Consider the following 20,413-nt stretch of genomic DNA (forward strand, 5'->3'; position numbering starts at 1 on the left):
TTCACCGTCAGGTCAGATTACCTGAAGATGCTGGGGATATGGTTCGGAGGGATCGGAGCATGCGGCAAAACCTGGAAGGAGCGAGTAGCCATGGTGCACCATAAACTGAGCATGGGGGAGCAACATTCTCTCCCCATTATGGGTAAGAACCTAGTCATCAGGTGCGAGGCACTCAGGCTGTTACCGTACGTGGCGCAGGTCTGGCCCATATCCCACTCATGCGCCATGGTGGTCACCCGAGCTATTTTCTGCTTTCTCTGGAGATCCAAAATGGACCTTGTCCGGAGGGACACAATGTTCAAACCTCTGGATAAAGGGGGAAAAAATATACACAACGTTGCCCTCATCCTGATGGCCACCTTTGTGTTTGGCTGTATCAAGCTGTGTGTAGAGCCCCAGTACGTAAATACCAGGTGAAACTATGTGCTGAGGTTCTATCTGTCCCCGGTGTTGCAAAGGATGGGTCTGGTCACATTGCCGCGGAACACTCCATCTAGTTGGACTGTGCCATACCACCCATCCTTTGTGGGAAAGTTTGTGCAGAAAAACACCTCTGACCACCAATCCATCAGGCAGCGGTTTGCACGGAATGCCCTCAAGGCCCTACGGGAAAAGGAGATGGTGGATCCTGTCGGATGGTCGGAAAGTTATCTGGCAGAATGCCTCATCACCAGAACTTTCAAACAAGCACCAAGAGGTAGCTGTACTGGTGGTGAGGAGGGCCCTTCCCGTCAGATCCTTACTGCCGCCCGGAATCTCACTGCCTCCGCGCGCTGCCCTCGAGGTAGCTGTGGTGAGGAAGAGACTGTTGCCCACCTCCTTCTGGAATGTGCTTTTGCAAAGCAAGTGTGGAAAGTGATGCAGTAGATTTTGTCAAGGTTCATCCTGAGCAATTCTGTAACACAGGAGTCTGTGCTCTATGGTCCGTTCCCAGGGACACACACCGAGATAAACATCAATTGCTGCTGGAGGACCATCAACTCGGTGAAAGACGCTTTTTGATCTGCCCGAAACTTACTGGTCTTCCAGCGCAAAGAATTGTCCTTGACTGAATGTTGCAGACTGGCACATTTCAAGGTCCAGGACTAAGTGCTGAGGGACGCACTAAAGCTTGGGGCAGATGCCGCAAAGGCTGAATGGGGAAAGGCCACTGTGTGAGGTCCTCCCGCCATAGTATACCGAGGGGCTGGAACCCTTGTAAAACTCCCCGGGCTGTATGTACCAAAATATGGTTTTGCTGTGTAATGCAAAATGGAATGGAAGGGTTGTGAGGCAACTCACGTTCTGTATTGAAGAAAACTGATTTATTTTATTTAGAGATACAGCACTGAAACAGGCCCTTCAGCCCACTGAGTCTGTGCCAACCAACAACCACCCATTTATACTAACCCTACAGTAATCCCATATTCCCTACCACCTACCTACACTAGGGGCAATTTACAATGGCCAATTTACCTATCACCTGCAAGTCTTTGGTTGTGGGAGGAAACCGGAGCACCCGACGAAAACCCACACGGTCACATGGAGAATTTGCAAACTCCACACAGGCAGTACCCAGAATTAAACCCAGATCCCTGGAGCTGTGAGGCTGCAGTGCTAGCCACTGCGCCACTGTGCCACACATATCAACTTGGAACTGTTTTGAACTATTTTGTAATGTATTTTTTACAGATTTCTATGAATAAAGTATATTTTTGGAAAAATAAGAGATTTGATAGATGTATTCAAAATCATGAATGGCCTTGATAGAGTAAAAATGGAGAAAATGTTTCCAGCAGCAAAAGAGTCAGTAACCAAAGAGCACAGATTTAAAATGATTGACAGAAGAGGCAGAAGTGACCTGAGGATCTTTTTTTTTACGGAGTGAGTTGTTATCTGGAATGCAGTGCCTGAAATGGTGGTGGAAGCAGACTCAACAGGGAACTGAATAAATACTTGAAGGAGAAAACAATTTACACTGTTTGGAGAAAGTCCAGAGGAGTGGAACTAATTGGATAGCTCTTTCAAAGAACCGATTGGCCAAATGGCCTCCTTCTGTGCTGTATTCTCTGATTCTAACCTGAAAGAATGAGACTGCACACTTATAATTCGTACTTTCTAGACAAGAGAGGTTGATTAGCAGTCATTCACAACTACCATGTTGTTAAAAGGTACTTACACTGTTAATTACTGCACTTAAATTTCTGTGGTGAGTTTAATGGGCTATTAAAGTGCAAATGCAACAAGTTCTGAAAATCATGTGGAAGTAAAGCACAAAATGTCGTTTTTGTGAAGCTAATGGGGCTAATCGGCCAGCAACTTGCACGATTTGCAGTTCATGGGGATTTTCTCTTACATACAAGCTTCTGGCTGATTTGTGTATTAATAACAGTGTGTTGTCATTTATATGCCATTTTTTTTTCAGCAAAGCCGGTCCATTGCTGTGGAGTGGCAGGAATGGAGATTGTGCACAGGCAGCTCATGGCACATTATCCACAATCTGCTACAACTTTGTGGCACAGTAAAAATATTTTTAGAACATTATACTGCATGAAAACACCTACTATTTTCAGCTGCACATCCGAAGTGACAACGGCACAGCAGGATTATCCCCCAGGAATTTGAACAACTATACAAATGAAACCAAGCAATATTTGATTTCCAGTACAACTCAAAAAGAATTACATTTTAGGGGATGCCAATCTCATTGCCTAATGATTTTTTTTATAATATCTGCAGTTTCCCATGAATGTATTAATAATTAAATGTTGAACAGTATTAGGATTGAACGAGCCAAGCGATCAACTGCTACATGTTTGGGAAGTAAAGTGCAACATTTTAAAATAGTGACTTATTCAAATCAAGATAAAACTGATAAGTAAAATTTTAGCCAAATGGATGAGAGGAAAAAAGGAAAGATGAATAGAGGAGTAAGAAATGAAAGAAGTGATATGAAGCACCAAGAACATTTTTTCAAATTGTTTTGTGACTTTATCTACATTACTTTATCTTTATGTTTGACAATGAAGAGAAAAGCAGTTAAACCATTTTGTATGGAGGAAAAGAAGCTCCATAAAGCAGATAATTAGAATTCTATAGCTACTATTTCCAGTAATAGTCTTGCTTCAAACTTCCTTCCTATGTTTTCACTTCCAAGGGCTTCACCAAAGGTTTCACTGTTTTCCTATTGAATGCAAATCCAACCCCAAGCACAACAAGGCACTTATCTCAGACTTGGGATGCTTTCCATCTTTATTTTAATCGTGGAGTGATTTTCTCCCCATATTTTCCTTAAGTGTGTACCCATGACACTTCACACTGTGAATGGTGAAGGATGATTACTTGAAACCAGGAAATATTGGGCTGGAACTTGCTGGAAAATAGTGGAATGTTAACGACAGACACATTATTAATGTACAAATCAGCCAGCATGTTCAAACGACTGAGTTTCCAATTTCTAGAACTTGGTCAATTTACACTACCTGGCCATTCGCTTTGCACGAACAGCATCTCACGCTCAGTCTCCCATTATTTTTAATAACTTTCTGGATTTGCACGTAAATTGCCCATGAAGCTTGCTGCAGAAAGTTAGGGCGGGTGTTTAAGAGCATAGGTACGCTTTTAACAGTGTGATAATTTGAGTATTGCTGAAAAAACAGACATGTTGTCAAAGTTTTTGGTGTTGCACTCATCAAGACATTTGGCAAGAATATCAATGTAAGGGAAAACAACAACTTTATACTGTATGAGAAGAGAGCGCTGATTGGTTGGCAAGTGAACGCTGATTGGTAGGGGTGTTGCCATGGGGAATGCACCAGTTTACAATGACTGACAGTTAATTGCCAGTCACCGTGAACTGGTGCATTCTCGCATTACCCGTGGCAACATCTCTACCAATCAGAGTTTACTTGCCAACCAATCATCACTCTCTTCTCATACAGTATAAAGTTGTTGTTTCCCCTTACATTGGTATTCTTGCCAATTGTCCTGATGAGTGCAAGACGAAAAGCTTCGACAACATGTCTCTATTTTCAGCAATACTCAAGTTCTGTACTACCAACCGACTATTAGTGTGATAATTATTAATACAAAGCCAATTACATTGTTTTCTTTTGTTCTTACTTTTCTATTTCTCTCTTTATTTCTCTTTCTGTACCTGATTTGATTCCATTTCACCCACTCTAATTCACCCTCCTGCTCCATTGTGGCTCTGTTTATTTCTCAATCCTCAAATCTCATCAGTTAAGGAGATACACTGTTGGTCGAGACCCAGATGCCCATTGCTTTCGCAGCACTGTTATCAGTTCGTACTTCCAGGAAATTACGGCGCAAAACCTTTTTAAGCTAAAGGTGCAGGAAAATGTCTAACCAACGGCATATTTCATGAGATGCTCCGCTCCTGAAAGATGTGTCCCACTTAGTATAGCCTGAATGAGTTATAAGCTATTAATCTTATATACTGATTTTGGTTCCCCATTATAGTTCCATCTTAATATTCAAAATGTTATACTGGAAACAGCTATAGAAACATTCTGGAGCTGGTTTTATATTTGTATCAGTACTGTTGCAATCATCATAGCCCTACACCTCTGATTAAGCATTTTCTTTCTCTTTCTTTTCCCCTGTGTACTCTTTTGCCATATACATGTTGCTGCCAAGAAATTGGGCAACCTGATTTTCCAACGTAAACCACGATTTCTTCAATTGTGCCTTAGAAAGAGCTAAATACCCTTATGATACTTCTCTTGAATAAAAAGATAAGGGTCAAAAAATGTTGATTGAAGTTCATCTTTCAAGATTCATAACTCCCCCATTATAGGATCTAGCTGAACTTTAAATATTTCTGATATGCCTGCTTAAAGAATGTTTATCTGTCTCAGAGTAAAATCATCCATTATCTGTTTAAAATCTGTTTTTCACTAATTTAAATTTATGTTTTCATAGACACGCTTAGCCCCTGATCCTTACTCAGCGGGATGTGTAATTGAATTTGTGTTCCTCACTCTCACAGTGCAGAGCATTGGGGTGCTGACACACTGTCACACATCAGTTGGCTAAATTGAGCTTTAAAATGTATATAATTAAATGACATATTCAGGTATGAATTCCTTCACACCTTCCAAAAGTGTCACATCTGAAAGTGTGGCCTCAGAGGAATCACATGTCAAACCTCAAGGCACAAGCATGTATAAATTCTAATCATGTAAATAACAAGAAAAAAGGAGGATTTGGGGGAAAGAGAAGGAAAGAATAAGTGCTTACACATTGGGCAAATTACCCAAATCCACCATTATACAAAGCAAATAAATTGATTAAGAGATTTTGAGGAAATAGGAATAAGGTTGCTTGCATCGTAAACTAGTTTGTAAAGTGCTAAGTAAATAAGATTACAAATACAGTCTGCACTGTTTAAAGAGGACACATTGATGTTAACACTTCTGCCCACTATACACGTTAAATGGTTTATACTTCAAAATGTTCTTTTTAAAGCTTGTTAATCTCCCCCATCATCAACATTAGTACAGATCAATCTGCTGTAACATTCTTCAATTTGCAGGAAAAAAAACTCAGTTTGTAACATAATATTTGATTAGTGTATTAGCAAGGTTCATTGGGCGGCAGAGTGGTGCAGTGGTTAGCACTGCAGCCCCACAGCTCCAGCGACCTGGGTTCAATTCTGGGTACTGCCTGTGTGGAGTTTGCAAGTTCTCCCTGTGTCTGCGTGGGTTTTCTCCGGGTGCTCCGGTTTCCTCCCACAAGCCAAAAGACTTGCAGGTTGGTAGGTAAATTGACCATTATAAATTGCCCCTAGTATAGGTAGGTGGTAGGGAAATATAGGGACAGGTGGGGATGTGGTAGGAATATGAGATTAGTGTAGGATTAGTATAAACGGGTGGTTGATGGTCAGCACAGACTCGGTGGGCCGAAGGGCCTGTTTCAGTGCTGTATCTCTAAACTAAACTAATATGTAAATCGAAGAGGATTATGTTGCAAAATAAAAGTTGAATTATATCTGTGGTTGGCAAATGGAATGACAGGAACCAAGTAAGTTCCTAATATGGGTCAGAATTAATTGTTTGCTAATTTTAGAGCCAAGTAAGTTCATTGTTTAGTTCCAAGCTTTTCCTTTGTTTCATATGGCCTTTTCTTGCCATCAGCAGAATATGATAAATACTCCGGCTATACATGTGACTAGTTAGCTGAACTGTCAGTCATAAAGTTTTAAGTGTTGTTTGAGTCACTAACAATCAAAACACTTGGATCAGCATAAGAGGGTATCATTATCAGATGTAACAGCTTGGGTCCAAGAACTCTGTATTGTAGCTAGTTCAGTCATTTTCTATTTTTCTCCTGAGTTGGGTCAATTAGTGTATAGTGCCTCATAGATTTATAAATTCCACTCTTTATGCCATCCAGAATATTCAGGCTAAACTTCCTACAAACTTATCAGTGCAATATGGGTTCCTTTACCTCTGGGATCTGCTTTTGACTCTACTACAGCCTCATTACAGAGGGCCTAAATGTAATGAGTTTAAACAGTGCCAATAAAACCCTAATCCACAGCCAAATCTGGTCATAATTTGACGTTAATAGGCATTAAATTGGCATTCTCACCGGAGGCCACACGAAACCTTGGTGTCAATATGGGCTGGTGTAGTTGGGGATTTTGACAAATACTGCAGTTGAAATATAGTTTTGGAAATATAAAGGGAGCTTTATTCTGCAAACAACTACTCATTGCTTAATCTGTTAGTTGTTCACTGGATGTAAAAAATAGGAAAAACTAGTCTCCAATCTCCAGAGCTGACACCTTTTAGCTGAGAAGCAAAAATCCATACTTTGCGCCCAAAAAGGTTGGCAAACTAGATATCTGTATAGCAGTATTAAGATTATTCAATGCTATATGAAATATGATATACTTGTTTAAGAATGAATAATTCTTCATTATTTGCATATTTGGCTTGCATTACATTTTTGTAGCATTCTCACCAAATATTATTAATGTTACTAAATTTTCAGCTACGTAAATGAAGATTACTGATTAGAATACTGACCTGAACAATAAGTTACTACACTGTTTCTCAGGGTGCTCAGTGTACATGAAAGTGATGGTCATGCTAGGCCCCCACCTGCCAACAATGAGGCACATTAAGTTGGCATGAACATTGATTTTAAACTGTTGCTGGAGCGAGGAATGACTTGTTAAACAGCTCAGCCATGGCCAGAAAAGATATTTGCATATTAACAGACAGTGCTTAGAAGGACAAAGGACCATTCCTGAACACATTCAATCCACAATGGACCTTGATAACCAGGTATTCTGCATAAGGGGAGCATTCCAGAGACTGCTAAGGTGATACAATCCAGGACTAGTTAGACTAGCTGGTCACATGACTAACTGGCTGTTCCAGGGTCTTTTGAACTAGCCACAGAGAGTTGGAACTCAGAGTGTCTGCTTGCTCCTGGATTGAAAAGACCTCTCCTGGCTGGCTCGCCACAGCCTCTCCTGTCTGCTCCCATCTTTTCCTCACTGAACTCCAGATCCACTGAAGACACATGAACCCCAGGACAGAAAAGTCTCCTACAGCGAACAAGGTTTAAGCAAGATCTACCTACAATTAAGGACTCTACAGTGAGCTCGATGATCCATAACAAAAACCCTCTTCAGAGATTGCCTCAAACTTTTCCACTTTATTTCTTCTGCTCTGTTCTGTCTCTATCTGCATGTGTGTATCGCGTATGCATGCTAGCGTAGGCGCGATATGTAACCATAGGCGTTAACAGAATTAGAGTTTAAGTTTAATAAATGTTAACCTTTCTTCTTTAAACATAAAAAAACCTGTTTGTGCTGGTTTCTTTTACTTATAATTGGAGAGCAGTGAACAAGGATTCACCAAGGGCGAGCTAAAAACATGGTGTGTTTAAAATTAAGCCTTGTTACAGTGAGACCGGGTGAAGGCTGAGAGGGACCCCCTGGACTCCTTTCTCACCTGGTCATAACAGTGATCTACAGAATTATTTCACTGTATGTGCCTGAAGGATGAGGAACTTGCTGATCATGACTACTCCATGGCAGATGGGATCATATTCCGCACAAACAAAAGATAAGTTTAAAAAAAAAATGCATTGTACAGAAAGCATTACCAAGCCTTTATAACTGATGAATTTTGCTTGGCTCGCAATGGGCACAAGTTAGAAGAGTGCATTGAAAATCCTAAACTGTAAGAAAAAGACTGTAGCAATTTAAGAGTTATATCAAACTTAAATATTAGATTACGTATCAATTACCTCAATTATTCTCAAGGAATAAGTGTTCATAGTGCCAGATAAAGATGTAGGATTAGCAAATTAAGTTTTGATGAAGCCATTAGGCAGACAGTAGCTCAAGTTAGGCAGTTTACAATAAGGTAATTAGAGAATTGGAAGTCTGAAAGATATGGATCCTGCAGGCTGGAAAATACCAGTTAAGTTGGAATAAAACATCTTGAAAGCACCTCTTGGCAAATTTGATTGTCAGCCCATAGCCAGATTGAGGTATAATTGCAAATACAACCTTTGGGCTTTCTCTGCCTCCTTAGCTGTGATTTATTGGATGCAGGGTCATAAACATTCCCTTCCAGCTCTGACTAAAATGGCAGTCTCATTCAGTGCTCCAAAAATGTCATCCCAAAGAACACCAACATTTTCATTTAATGGATTAAATGATGAAAAAACAAACTTAATTTTTGATCTTTTGCCCAGCACCCACATGTCACAGTTGTTCTTTGCAAATTGGTTGTCAAAGTACACCCTGGATATTCTAGTTCAATGGAATAAAGGTGACAACTTACTGCCTGTAATACATCTGTCTTTCTCACACATACACACAAAGTTTCTTTATTGGAGCTGTAGCTCCCCAGTTTAGTTCTGCTATTGTCATGTTGTGCAGCTTGTTGTGCTGCAGTCTTTGTATTTAGTTCCACTGGAAGATGGTGACAATTAAAATTTACATAATAGACCAGATTTTGCATTCATAAAACTACCCCCCTCACCAGGGCCCAGCCGATTTTCCCTGGTGAAGTCCAAACGACACTTACCTTTTTGAAGGGCGACATCCATTGTCCTCTTCTTGCTGTGTGCAATTCCAGCATTGGCCACTGCTCTCAGAGGTGCTGCTGGGACTGAAGAACTGCCTGCACTCTGATTGGCTGGCAGCTCTTGTAGGCAGGACTTGCTGCCTTAGAGGGGCAGAAGTCCCAACCAAGGCTGACTAAGGGCCTCTTCTTTGGTCTCCTTATCTCGAGAGACAATGGATAAGCGCCTGGAGGTGGTCAGTGGTTTGTGAAGCAGCGCCTGGAGTGGCTATAAAGGCCAATTCTAGAGTGACAGGCTCTTCCACAGGTGCTGCAGAGAAATTTGTTTGTCTGGGCTGTTACACAGTTGGCTCTCCCCTTGCACCTCTGTCTTTTTTCCTGCCAACTACTAAGTCTCTTCGACTCGCCACACTTTAGCCCCGTCTTTATGGCTGCCCGCCAGCTCTGGCGAACGCTGGCAACTGACTCCCACGACTTCTGATCAATGTCACAGGATTTCATGTCGCGTTTGCAGACGTCTTTAAAGCGGAGACATGGACGGCCAGTGGGTCTGATACCAGTGGCGAGCTCGCTGTACAATGTGTCTTTGGGGATCATGCCATCTTCCATGCGGCTCACATGGCCAAGCCATCTCAAGCGCCGCTGACTCAGTAGTGTGTATAAGCTGGGGGTGTTGGCCGCCTCGAGAACTTCTGTGTTGGAGATACGGTCCTGCCACCTGATGCCAAGTATTCTCCGGAGGCAGCGAAGATGGAATGAATTGAGACGTCGCTCTTGGCTGACATACGTTGTCCAGGCCTCGCTGCCATAGAGCAAGGTACTGAGGACACAGGCCTGATACACTCGGACTTTTGTGTCCCGTGTCAGTGCGCCATTTTCCCACACTCTCTTGGCCAGTCTGGACATAGCAGTGGAAGCCTTTCCCATGCGCTTGTTGATTTCTGCATCTAGAGACAGGTTACTGGTGATAGTTGAGCCTTGGTAGGTGAACTCTTGAACCACTTCCAGAGCATGGTCGCCAATATTGATGGATGGAGCATTTCTGACGTTCTGCCCCATGATGTTCGTTTTCTTGAGGCTGATGGTTAGGCCAAATTCATTGCAGGCAGCCGCAAACCTGTCGATGAGACTCTGCGGGCACTCTTCAGTGTGAGATGTTAAAGCAGCATCGTCAGCAAAGAGGAGTTCCCTGATGAGGACTTTCCGTACTTTGGACTTCGCTCTTAGACGGGCAAGGTTGAACAACCTGCCCCCTGATCTTGTGTGGAAGCTGACTATGGGCCTAGGCCACACAAAATTGTAGCATGGTTTCCAGGCCTGGCGGAGGCGGAATTTCCCCGACATTTTAGCCGGTGGGAGGGGCCACAACATAGAATTCTGGCCCTTGTAGTAAAGGAGCCTCAATGGAAGAGTGACCACAATATGGTAAAATTTTATATTGAGTTTGAAAGTGATTTAGTTAATCTAAAACTAGAGTTTTATATCTAAACAAAGCAAACTACCTAGGTTTGAGGGGCAAGCAGGCCACGCTAGATTGGGAAACTATTAAAAGAAATTATAGTAGACAAACAATGCTAGCATTTAAAGTATTAATACATAATTTGCAACAGATGTGCATCCCTTTAAAGCACAAAAGCCCAACAGAAAAGGTGGTCCCACTGTGGTTAACTAGACGAGTTAGAGATAGAACTAGATCAAAGGAAGAGGTTTACAATTAAAAGAATAAGAAACCTGAAGACTGGAAGGATTTTAGAATTCAGCAAAGGAGGATCAAGAAATTGATAAAGAAAGAGAAAAGGGAATATGGAGTAGACTAGCAAGAGGCATTAAAAGATTGTAAACATTTCTATAGAGTCATTGAGTCATTGAGTTATACAGCACAGAAACAGGCCCTTCGGCCCATCGTGTCAGTGCCGGCCATACAGCACCCAACTATTCTCAACCCATGTTGCTGTTGGAAACACCCCAAAAAGTTATGCCTCGTTAATGAGGTGTATCTGGATTTTTGAACAGCGTATTAAGTTATAACTATTGCTGAACTACCTCTGCAAACCTGGAAAACTAATTTCATATGTATAATGTTAAATTTCCCCATTCTAATAAAAATCCTCTCGTCTAATAGAGATTATTTTGAAGTTTGATATTTCAGCTTCTCATATGAATATACCAATCTTTATTTTGCTCTCTGTAAAATTTTTTAAGAAGTGAAGAATAACCGGTGCATTTTACTTAAGATCTGTGAAAAGGCAAGATTAGTCGAAATAATTAGTCCAGACTGGCCAAGAGGGTGTGGGAAAATGGCGCACTGACACAGAACACAAAAATTTGAGTATTTCAAGCCTGTGTCCTCAGTACTTGCTCTACGGCAGCGAGGCCTGGACAACGTACGTCAGCCAAGAGCAACATCTCAACACATTCCATCTTTGCTGCCTCCGAAGAATCCTTGGCATCAGGTGGCAGGACCCTATCTCCAACACAGAAGTCTTTGAGGCAGCCAACATCCCCAGAATATACACCCTACTGAGCCAGTGGCTCTTGAGATGGCTTGGCCTTGTGAGCCACGTGGAAGATGGCGGGATCCCCAAGGATGCATTGTATAGCGAGCTGATCACTGGTATCAGACCCACCGGCCGTCCATGTCTCCGCTTTAAAGACGTCTGCAAACGCGACATGAAGTCCTGTGACATTGACCACACGTCGTGGAATTCAGTTTCCAGTGATCGCCAGAGCTGGCAGACAGCCATAAAGGCAGGGCTAAAGAGTGGCGAGTTGAAGAGACTTAGCAGTTGGCAGGAAAAAAGACAGAAGCGCAAGGAGAGAGTCAACTGTGAAACAGCCCCGACAACCAATTTATCTGCAGGGTCTATGGAAGAGTCTGTCACTCTAGAATTGGCCTTTATAGCCACTCCAGGCGCTGCTCCACCACCTCTAGGCACTTACCCATTGTCTCTCGAGACAAGGAGGCCAAAGAAGAAAGAAGAAGTGAAAATAAACATGGATCCATTCGAGGCAGAGACAGGTGAAATTATAATGGGGAATAAAAAATGGCAGAGACATTAAACAATTAATTTGAATCTGTCGCCATGGCAGAAGACGCAAAAAACATTTCAGAAATAATGGGTAACCAAGGGTCTAGCAAGGATGAGGAACCTAAAGGAATCAGTATAAGTAAAGAAATAGTACAGGAGAAATTAGCAGGACTAAGTGGCAATAAATCTCCTGAAGCATCTTAGGGTTTTAAAAGAGGTAGCTGCAGAAATAGTACATGCATTGGTTTTGATCTTCCAGAATTTCTTAGGTTCTAGAACCGTTCATAAGGATTGGAAGGTAGCAAACATAATCCAGTTATTTAAGAAAGGGGAAAGAGAGAAAACGGAGAATTATAGGTCAGTTAGCCTAACATCAGTCGGTGACAAAATGCTAGAATCTAATGTTAGGGACATGGTAACAGGGAATTTAGAAAATCATAATATGATTAAGCAGAGTCAATAAGGATTTATGAAAAGGAAACTGAGTTTTTTAAATGTATTCAATAAGGTCCCTCACAAGAGGTTATTACACGAAATTAGAACTCATGAGATTGGGGCTAATATATTAGCATGGATTGAAGATTGGTTAATAGATAGAAAACAGAGAGTAGGAATAAATAGGACATTTTCAGGTTGGCAGGCTGCAACCTCCGGGGTACTGCAAGGATCAGTACTTGGGCCTCAGCTACTTACAATCTATATTAATGACTTCGATGAGGGGAAAAAGCATAACGTATCCAAGTTTGCTGACAATACAAAGTTAGGTGGGAAAGTAAATGGTAAGCAGGATGCAAAGAGGCTGCAGAGGGTTATAAACAAGTTGGGTGAGTGGGCAAAAACATGGCAGATGAAATACAATGTGGTGAAGTATGATGTTATCCATTTTGCTAGGAAACATGAAAAATCAGAATATTTTTTGAATGGTTAGAAATTGGGAAATGTTTGCAGTCAGAGGGAGCTGGTTGTTCCTCACATGTACATGAATCACAGAATTACAGAATCACAGAATAATACAGTGCAGAAGAGGCCCTTCAGCCCATCAAGTCTGCACCGATGCATTAAAGACACCTGACCTATCTACCTAATCCCATTTGCCAGCACTTGGCCCATGGCCTTGAATGTTATGACATGCCAAGTGCTCATCCAGGTACTTTTTAAAGGATGTGAGGCAACCCGCCTCTACCACCCTCCCAGGCAGTGCACTCCAGACCATCACCACCCTCTGGGTAAAAAAGTTCATCCTCAAATCCCCCTTAAACTTCCTGCCCCTCACCTTAAACTTGTGTTCCCTCGTAACTGACCCTTCAGCTAATCACAGAAAGTTAACATGCAGGTACAGTTAGCAATTAGGAAGGCAAATGGCATGTTAGCTTTTGTTACTAGAGATTGGAGTATAGGAGTAAAAAAAGTCTTACAAGAATTATACAGGGTATTGGTGAGGCCACACCTGCAGTACTGTGTGCAATTTTGGTCTCCTTGCCCAAGGAAGGTATCATGAAGACCCCCACCTGCCAAGAATGAGGCATATTAATTTTAACACATGAACATTAATTAAACTGTTGCTGGAGTGGAGAGATGACTTGTTTAAAGAGATCATCAGTGGCTGGGAAGAAAATTGCATTCTAAGAGACAGTCGCCTAGGAAAAGACAATAGACACTGCTCACTGATTCAATTATCAGCGACGAGTCTAGGCAATGGTGATCCACATCTTGTTTGTGTAAGAGACAGCACTACACCCCCCCCACCCCACCCCCCCCCCCATACAGACAGCTTTGGAATAAACATACACAGGAGTTTGTCAAAACAAAACAAGTCACATGACTAACCTGCTGGCCCAGGTCTGGTTTTGAACTACTCACAAGACAGCTTGGGTCAGACTGCAGATTGCAACTGAACTTGGAACAAGAGCCTCTCTCCTGTCTGGCTTTCTCTCTTTCACTAATCTTCAGATCCACTGAAGTCACTTAAACCTCAAGAGAGAAAAAACTCCTACATTGAAACAGGTTTTAAAGCGTGCACTGGGCCCCAACAAAACAGCAAGACTTACCGGCAACCAAAGACTCTACATTGAACTCAAAGGGACCGTAACTAAAACCCAGCTATTGCCTCAAACTTTTCCCCTTTATTCTTCCTACTTTTTCTGTCTCTATCAGTGTGTGTGTTTATTGCGTAAGCACACTAGCCTGGCCATGTTGCGTATTCGTAGTCGTTAACCAAATTGGAGTTTAAGATTAATAAACTTCCACCTTGGGCAATGGTGATCCACATCTTGTTGACGTAAGAGACAGCACTACACCACCCCACCCCCTGCCCCCCCTTCCCTCCTCCCCCACCCCACCGAGAGCTTTGGAATCCACGAACGCAGGAGTTTGTTTTAAAAAGCAAGTCACGTGACTAACATGCTGGCCCTGGTCTGGTTTTGAACTACTCACAGGACAGCTTGGGTCAGACTGCAGATTGCAACTGCAGTTGAGGTAAAAGATCAGCCATGATCTTTTTGAATGGCGGAGCAGGCTTGAAGGGCCAAATGACCTACTCCGCCTCCCATTTCTTATGTTCTTCTTAAAATGTTAGCATTCACCATTATTACACCTCTGAAACAGTCATCAACGTTTGAAGTCCATACAAGTGCTATCAAACATGGAAATTCAGAAGTTTCTGTCAGTGATTTCCACAATTCCCCATAGGGTGCACTGTTGATGACCCCCAGACAGCAATCAATTAGAAAATCACTGAACTGAACAGAACTTGCCATTTTATGCTATTAGTCTTGTAAAAGCCATTGTAAAAGTTACAAGTTAGATTTTTAATGGCATACCAAGTTCATAATTTCTGCTGAAAAATATTTTTGGCCCAGAAAAAACGAATCTTATATTTGTGGAACATCAAATTTCCCCATTATAATAAAAGAAATGCATTTTTAATGCTTTTTTTAACGTGTGATGAAGACCACACCTACCAAAAATGAGAAATATTAATTTCGTCATAAGGAAAGTTAATTTTAAACTGTTACTAGACTGAAAAATAGCTTTGTTTAAAAGACCACTGAAACATGGCTGCTCATTTGCATTCTAAATGACAGTTGAAAAAGAGAGACAATGGAACTGCCCACTGATTCAATTAACAAAGATTGGTCTGGGCAACAGTGATGATCCATATCTTATCTGTGTAAGAGGCAGCACTACCCCTCCCACCACTGAGTGCGTCTAGTAATCTTTGAAATCCACAAACTGCAGGAGCGGTTGTTCCAAAGAAGGAGTTAGTCATATGACTAACCTGCTGGCTGGCTTGGAGTTGCTTGAATTGTGCTCACAGTACAGTTGGAAAAGAAACTGCAATTTGAAGACAACAAAGAAGGAAGGTCTCTTCCTGTCTCCCTCTCACTCTCTCTCACGAAGTTCCAGGGATCCACGGAAGACACTCAAACCTCAAGAGAGAAGACTCCTGCAGCTAAACAAATTTTAAAGTGTGCACTAGGCCCCAACAAGAACTGCAAGACAACTGCAATCAAAGACTTTACATCAAGCCCAAAAGCCAGTAACTGAACTCCAGCTTTTACTTTAAACCTTTCTCCTTCTTTCTCCTCCTCTGTCTCTGTTTGCGTGTCTGTTTATCACGTATGCATACTAGCATGGTCGCATTGTGTATTTCTAGTAGTTTTAACCAAATTAGAGATTTAAGGTCAATAACCTTTCTTGTTTAAATCTAAGAAAATCTATCTTTGCCATCACAATTAGAGAACAGTTAACAAGGATTCACTGAGGGGAAGCTAAAAATACGGTGTTTTAAAATTAAACCCTGTTACAACCAAACCAGGCAAAGGCTGAGAGGGGAGCCCTAGACGCCTGCCTCACCCGGTTGTAAGAAACACTTGTGATATTTCTATCCTATCTTAATCCCAATCATTTTTTTTCACTCACTGTGAAATAATATTGGAAAGTGAGGGATAATCAGTGCATGTTACTTCCTGGTTTGCTGTCTATGAGAATACTTCAATGTGATTGGTTGTTTATCCTGCTGAATACCTGGAGATCCACTTGACTTAGCATCAGATTCAAGCTAACTTTGGGAAAGGGGAAATCCATGCCACAGAATCACTCGATCTTTGTGGGCAGATTTCTTCAAGGTCAGTAGTGAGCACTATCATTTTGCTGCTGACTACAAAATCCAAGCCAATGTATTTTTCTCTCTCATGTACAATTTGTTAGAGTAGCTGAAAATCCCCAGCACAAGCCAAGGTGAAATTTCTAATCTGGGATCTAACACAAGTGTACACCTATGTACAGGAAACTTTTATTAGGCATTTCTAAAATTATTTGGCTAATTTTCAGGATAATTTTAATGATTTTTAAAATTAAGACATTTTTATATTTTGTTATATAAATTTTTTTTGTTTATAGCTGTATATGCTGACCTAAATGAAGAAGGAAACTGTTGGCTGAAAATATTGAAGAAGTATTTTGAGGAATTCAGTTTTTGGTTCATAAATTGTAGCTTGGAAAAAATTGTAGACTGACTCAGTTTTTTGTTGGTTACTCCTTCTGCATTGATAATTTTAATACTTTTGATTCAGTATTTATTCGGATGTTTGGCTGGTAATTTAACAGATTAATGGCTGTTTGATGTATGATGCTTTTAGGTGCGAAATTTCTGAGATCACTCTTTTTGTTGCGATACATTTTGAAAGGTGTGGCATTATAAATGTGTCCTAGACATGAGGCTTTAATTGTATAATTATACATTTGTATTTTAAATTGTTAAGATTGGTTCTTAAGGCTTTTTGCATCAACTATAGGAAAGCCAAATGGTTAATGTTGTAATAACTACTAAATAAAAAAAACAACTCATCACTGAGGAATCAAAAATCTGATATTCAAAGAAAGCTAGTTTTAAGCAACAGTGTAGCATTCATTTTCTAATCATCTCTCTATATGCACTTCAAACAGATTGGGAAATCTAAGTGCTCCAGCATTAAAATTAAGAAAGGAATGTAGAATAGTATGACAAGGAGTTAAACTGCGAATTATATGCCCAGTGCAGGAGATGACAGCGGTGTAATATGAGTATTCTTTGAACTTTGACCCATTTCAGGGTATATTTCTCATGGACATGGATTTTCTCTCATATAAGCACCATTTGTATTAGAAACAAGAGCAATTCAAATTAAAGTGACTGCCTTATTTTTGAATTAATTTTAAGTTTCATAAGCAACAATGCACAGAAATGTGTTTATTGTTCGAATTAAGGAAAATAGTACAGCACATAGTTTTTTGCTATAAAAATGTTTCTGTTGAATTAAAGTTATTTACATTACTTCAGTTAATTACAGAATGCAATATTTAGCCATTGATGCTTCTTGTTACAAATTTATCTACGCAAATATTCAACCAATGAATAAAACTGTGTTACACGAGGCACTTATGTGAGGAAATAGTTTCCTAGAAACCCATCCAAATTTAATTGAAGTAAACATTCTTCACATTACCATCTAGCTACAGCTGTAGTGACTTGAGCTCAATTCCTGACTTTTCCTGACTTGTGCTCATCGTGGTTGCAATGCCTATTTGGTCCTGGACCTCAGTGTTACACCAGAGAAGCAGAAGATAAAGGGCACAGGATGATAACATAAATTTAGCATTTAAGATCAATTTTCTGAAGCTATGCTTGCTTTCACTAACTATGAAAATCTTACTCAAAAAAGAAACCTATTAATCATAGAATCATAAAATGATTGAGTGCAGATGGGCACTGTTCAGCCATTATTCCTGAGCTGGTACAACATTTTCTCTCCAGTAAGGATGAGAAACAGTGACTGTTTAGAACCTTTCTTTTAATAATTTTAGCATCCATGTAATCCACAGGGGACAAATTTCTCTAGTCACTGTACTATTATGGAGGCAGCTTTAGCACACTCTGTTCTTCCTAACTCCACAGCAAGGCAAATAAACCAGTGGTCCTTTTGAAGACCATCAGGGGAATTTTATGCTCTCCACCACATCAGGTTTGGAGGCAGGTAGAGCATAAAATCTGCTGGATGGTGACAGGGGAAGGGGGTTCCCGCCACCATCCCACCACTGTTAAAATTTAATCTGGGGCGGAAACGCCTGTGAACGGCCTTCGCGCCCCACCGCCAATTGAGGCCCTTCATTAGGTAATTAACCCTCACTAAGGGCCTCTTCCGCTGTAAACGCAATTAGCCATGTGGCGGGCAGCCCGGAAAACCGTGCTGGCTGCTCAGGAGGGGGTCCTTCATTCAAAGGCACTTAGTGCCTGAACAAGGGACCTGGCATCAGGAACTGGGGGCCCGCTGAGATCCACCTCCCTGACCTTGCTGCCGACCTCCCTACTACCCCACAACTCCCACCCTGCAAGACCCCTCCCCCACTAACCAGCCTGAGTCTTGGATCCAGCGACGATCCTTGGCCTCCAGGATGGTCACCTCCAGCAGCAGCCACCGCCTCCGTGGTGGTGCTGCAGCTGTCAACCTCTGATTGGCTGGCAGGTTTCCAAAGGCATGACTTCCGGTGACGGGGGAGGCATGCTGCAGTCCACTTAAGTGCCTGAATCGCACTGAATTCGGCGGGCCTTCCGGAAAAGAGGTGCCACGGGGATCTCAGTGTCAGATTCTCCTGCCACCAGGATAATAGTTCTACCCCATAGGTCTCAGTAGACCCCAAGAAACTGACTGAAGCATGCAGAGAGCATGTGCAATGTCTTTTCTGCCCAGTTTTTGGCAAATTTAGGGGCAGGGTCCTAAAACAGGCTTTAAGCCCCCGGTTAGCATTGCAGTCAAGCATCCTTGACACTTAGAAGTTGCTGGTTTTCAAATTGGCAGCTGGTGCATTTTGGGCATGATCCCTAAAGCAGTTAATGCTCTGAAATCAGATGCTTTTTCACTGTACCCTCTCTCCCCCCAACACTACTGCATGTTATTAATATTTGCCAAAAGTATCAAACAGAGGAAATTTGCACAAATCTTTTTACATCATCGCTACACATCATGACCAGAAGAATTCTGACCCTTCCCCCCCTTTTACTGGTGCTAAAATAATTTCTATTTTATAATTTTAAAGCTGATACAAAATGATTTTGTGTCATGATAATGTGTTACACATAATGGTGCCAGAGAATTTAAAATTAAGGAACAGGATACCTAAAGATATACATTACATTTTGTTCAGAATCTAAAAATGCAAATTTAAGATGATAAATACCAGGAAATTGATCTTCAGTTTAGAAGCAGTGAATCCAGAGGTTCTTGTTTCATGCAGATAACAAAATGGGAGCTGCAGCATTTGTTTGAGTTGAAAGGTACATTCTGGTAATCTAATTGCCTGCAATGTTTGCATCCCCAGAACTGTGCAAAAACCATCTTTGGTGTATGACAGAACAAGTAGGAATATAAAGTGTGCCCTTATTTTTCGGTGAGCAAATAAAAATAAACCTTGAATTAAATTTAAAAAAGATGGGGAATGCTGAACATCTGAAATAAGGGCAGAATATGCTGGCCAGGCACAACAGGTCTGTCAACATCTGGTAGAGAAAACTGATTAATATATTGAGTGGGCGCTTCATCAGAAATGTGGACATACAGCTCTCTTTTAGATGCTGACTGGCCTGTACATTATCAGTGTTTTCTGTTTTTGTAAAGTAGGAATCTAAAGCATTATTTTTACAACATATGTAAGTGTACAAAAAGGTGATAACATTTGCGTAGTCAGTGAAAGCAAACAGTTCTTCATAAAAGAGATCTTAAATTTTACACAGGCATATTTTAACCATCAGCTGGCAAAGCACACAGACCATTGTCCGATCCCTCCGGTGGGATGTCTAGGTCCATGTTGAGGGTGGGACCTCATTAACAGACCACTGACGAGCTGCAGCTCCAAGCTGGCACAATATCAGGTGGTCCGTGGTCTGAATCCACCAGCAGGAAGGTAGATCCAGATGGGCCTAGATCTTGAGGAATTTGAGATGCTATTGGTGGGTTGGTGCTGGGGCAATTCTGGGGTGACAGCAGTACATATTATTCTTGGGTGCTCAGAGGAGCACTCTTAGTCCTCCCAACCCTGCAAAATAATCTTAGACTTACCTTTTTGGCACCTCTTCCTCTTGATCGCATGTCAGCACACATCCGTCCAGTAGGTTCTCAAAACTGCACTGGAATTCTATGTGCATCATAGGATTTCAATTGGCATTGAATAGTTTAACTCCTACCTGAATCAGTTGGGTGCCTGGGTAAACTAGCCGAAGGCCCCAGGAAATATGATGGCAGAATGCTAACCGGGTGGCAAGTTGACCACCTTGATTTCGACACTGGTACCACTCAA

The 20,413-nt window shown here is 41.5% G+C and overlaps 1 protein-coding gene across 1 annotated transcript in view; it reads right to left on the reverse strand.

Annotated features, from left to right (window-relative positions):
* Positions 1 to 20,413, reverse strand: part of LOC137369572 (peroxidasin homolog) — a 705,658-nt gene that overhangs the window by 385,791 nt on the left and 299,454 nt on the right. The gene's annotated exons all lie outside the window — the stretch shown is intronic.

Source organism: Heterodontus francisci, chromosome 5 (assembly GCF_036365525.1).
Source record: "Heterodontus francisci isolate sHetFra1 chromosome 5, sHetFra1.hap1, whole genome shotgun sequence".
NCBI classification, from domain to species: domain Eukaryota; kingdom Metazoa; phylum Chordata; class Chondrichthyes; order Heterodontiformes; family Heterodontidae; genus Heterodontus; species Heterodontus francisci.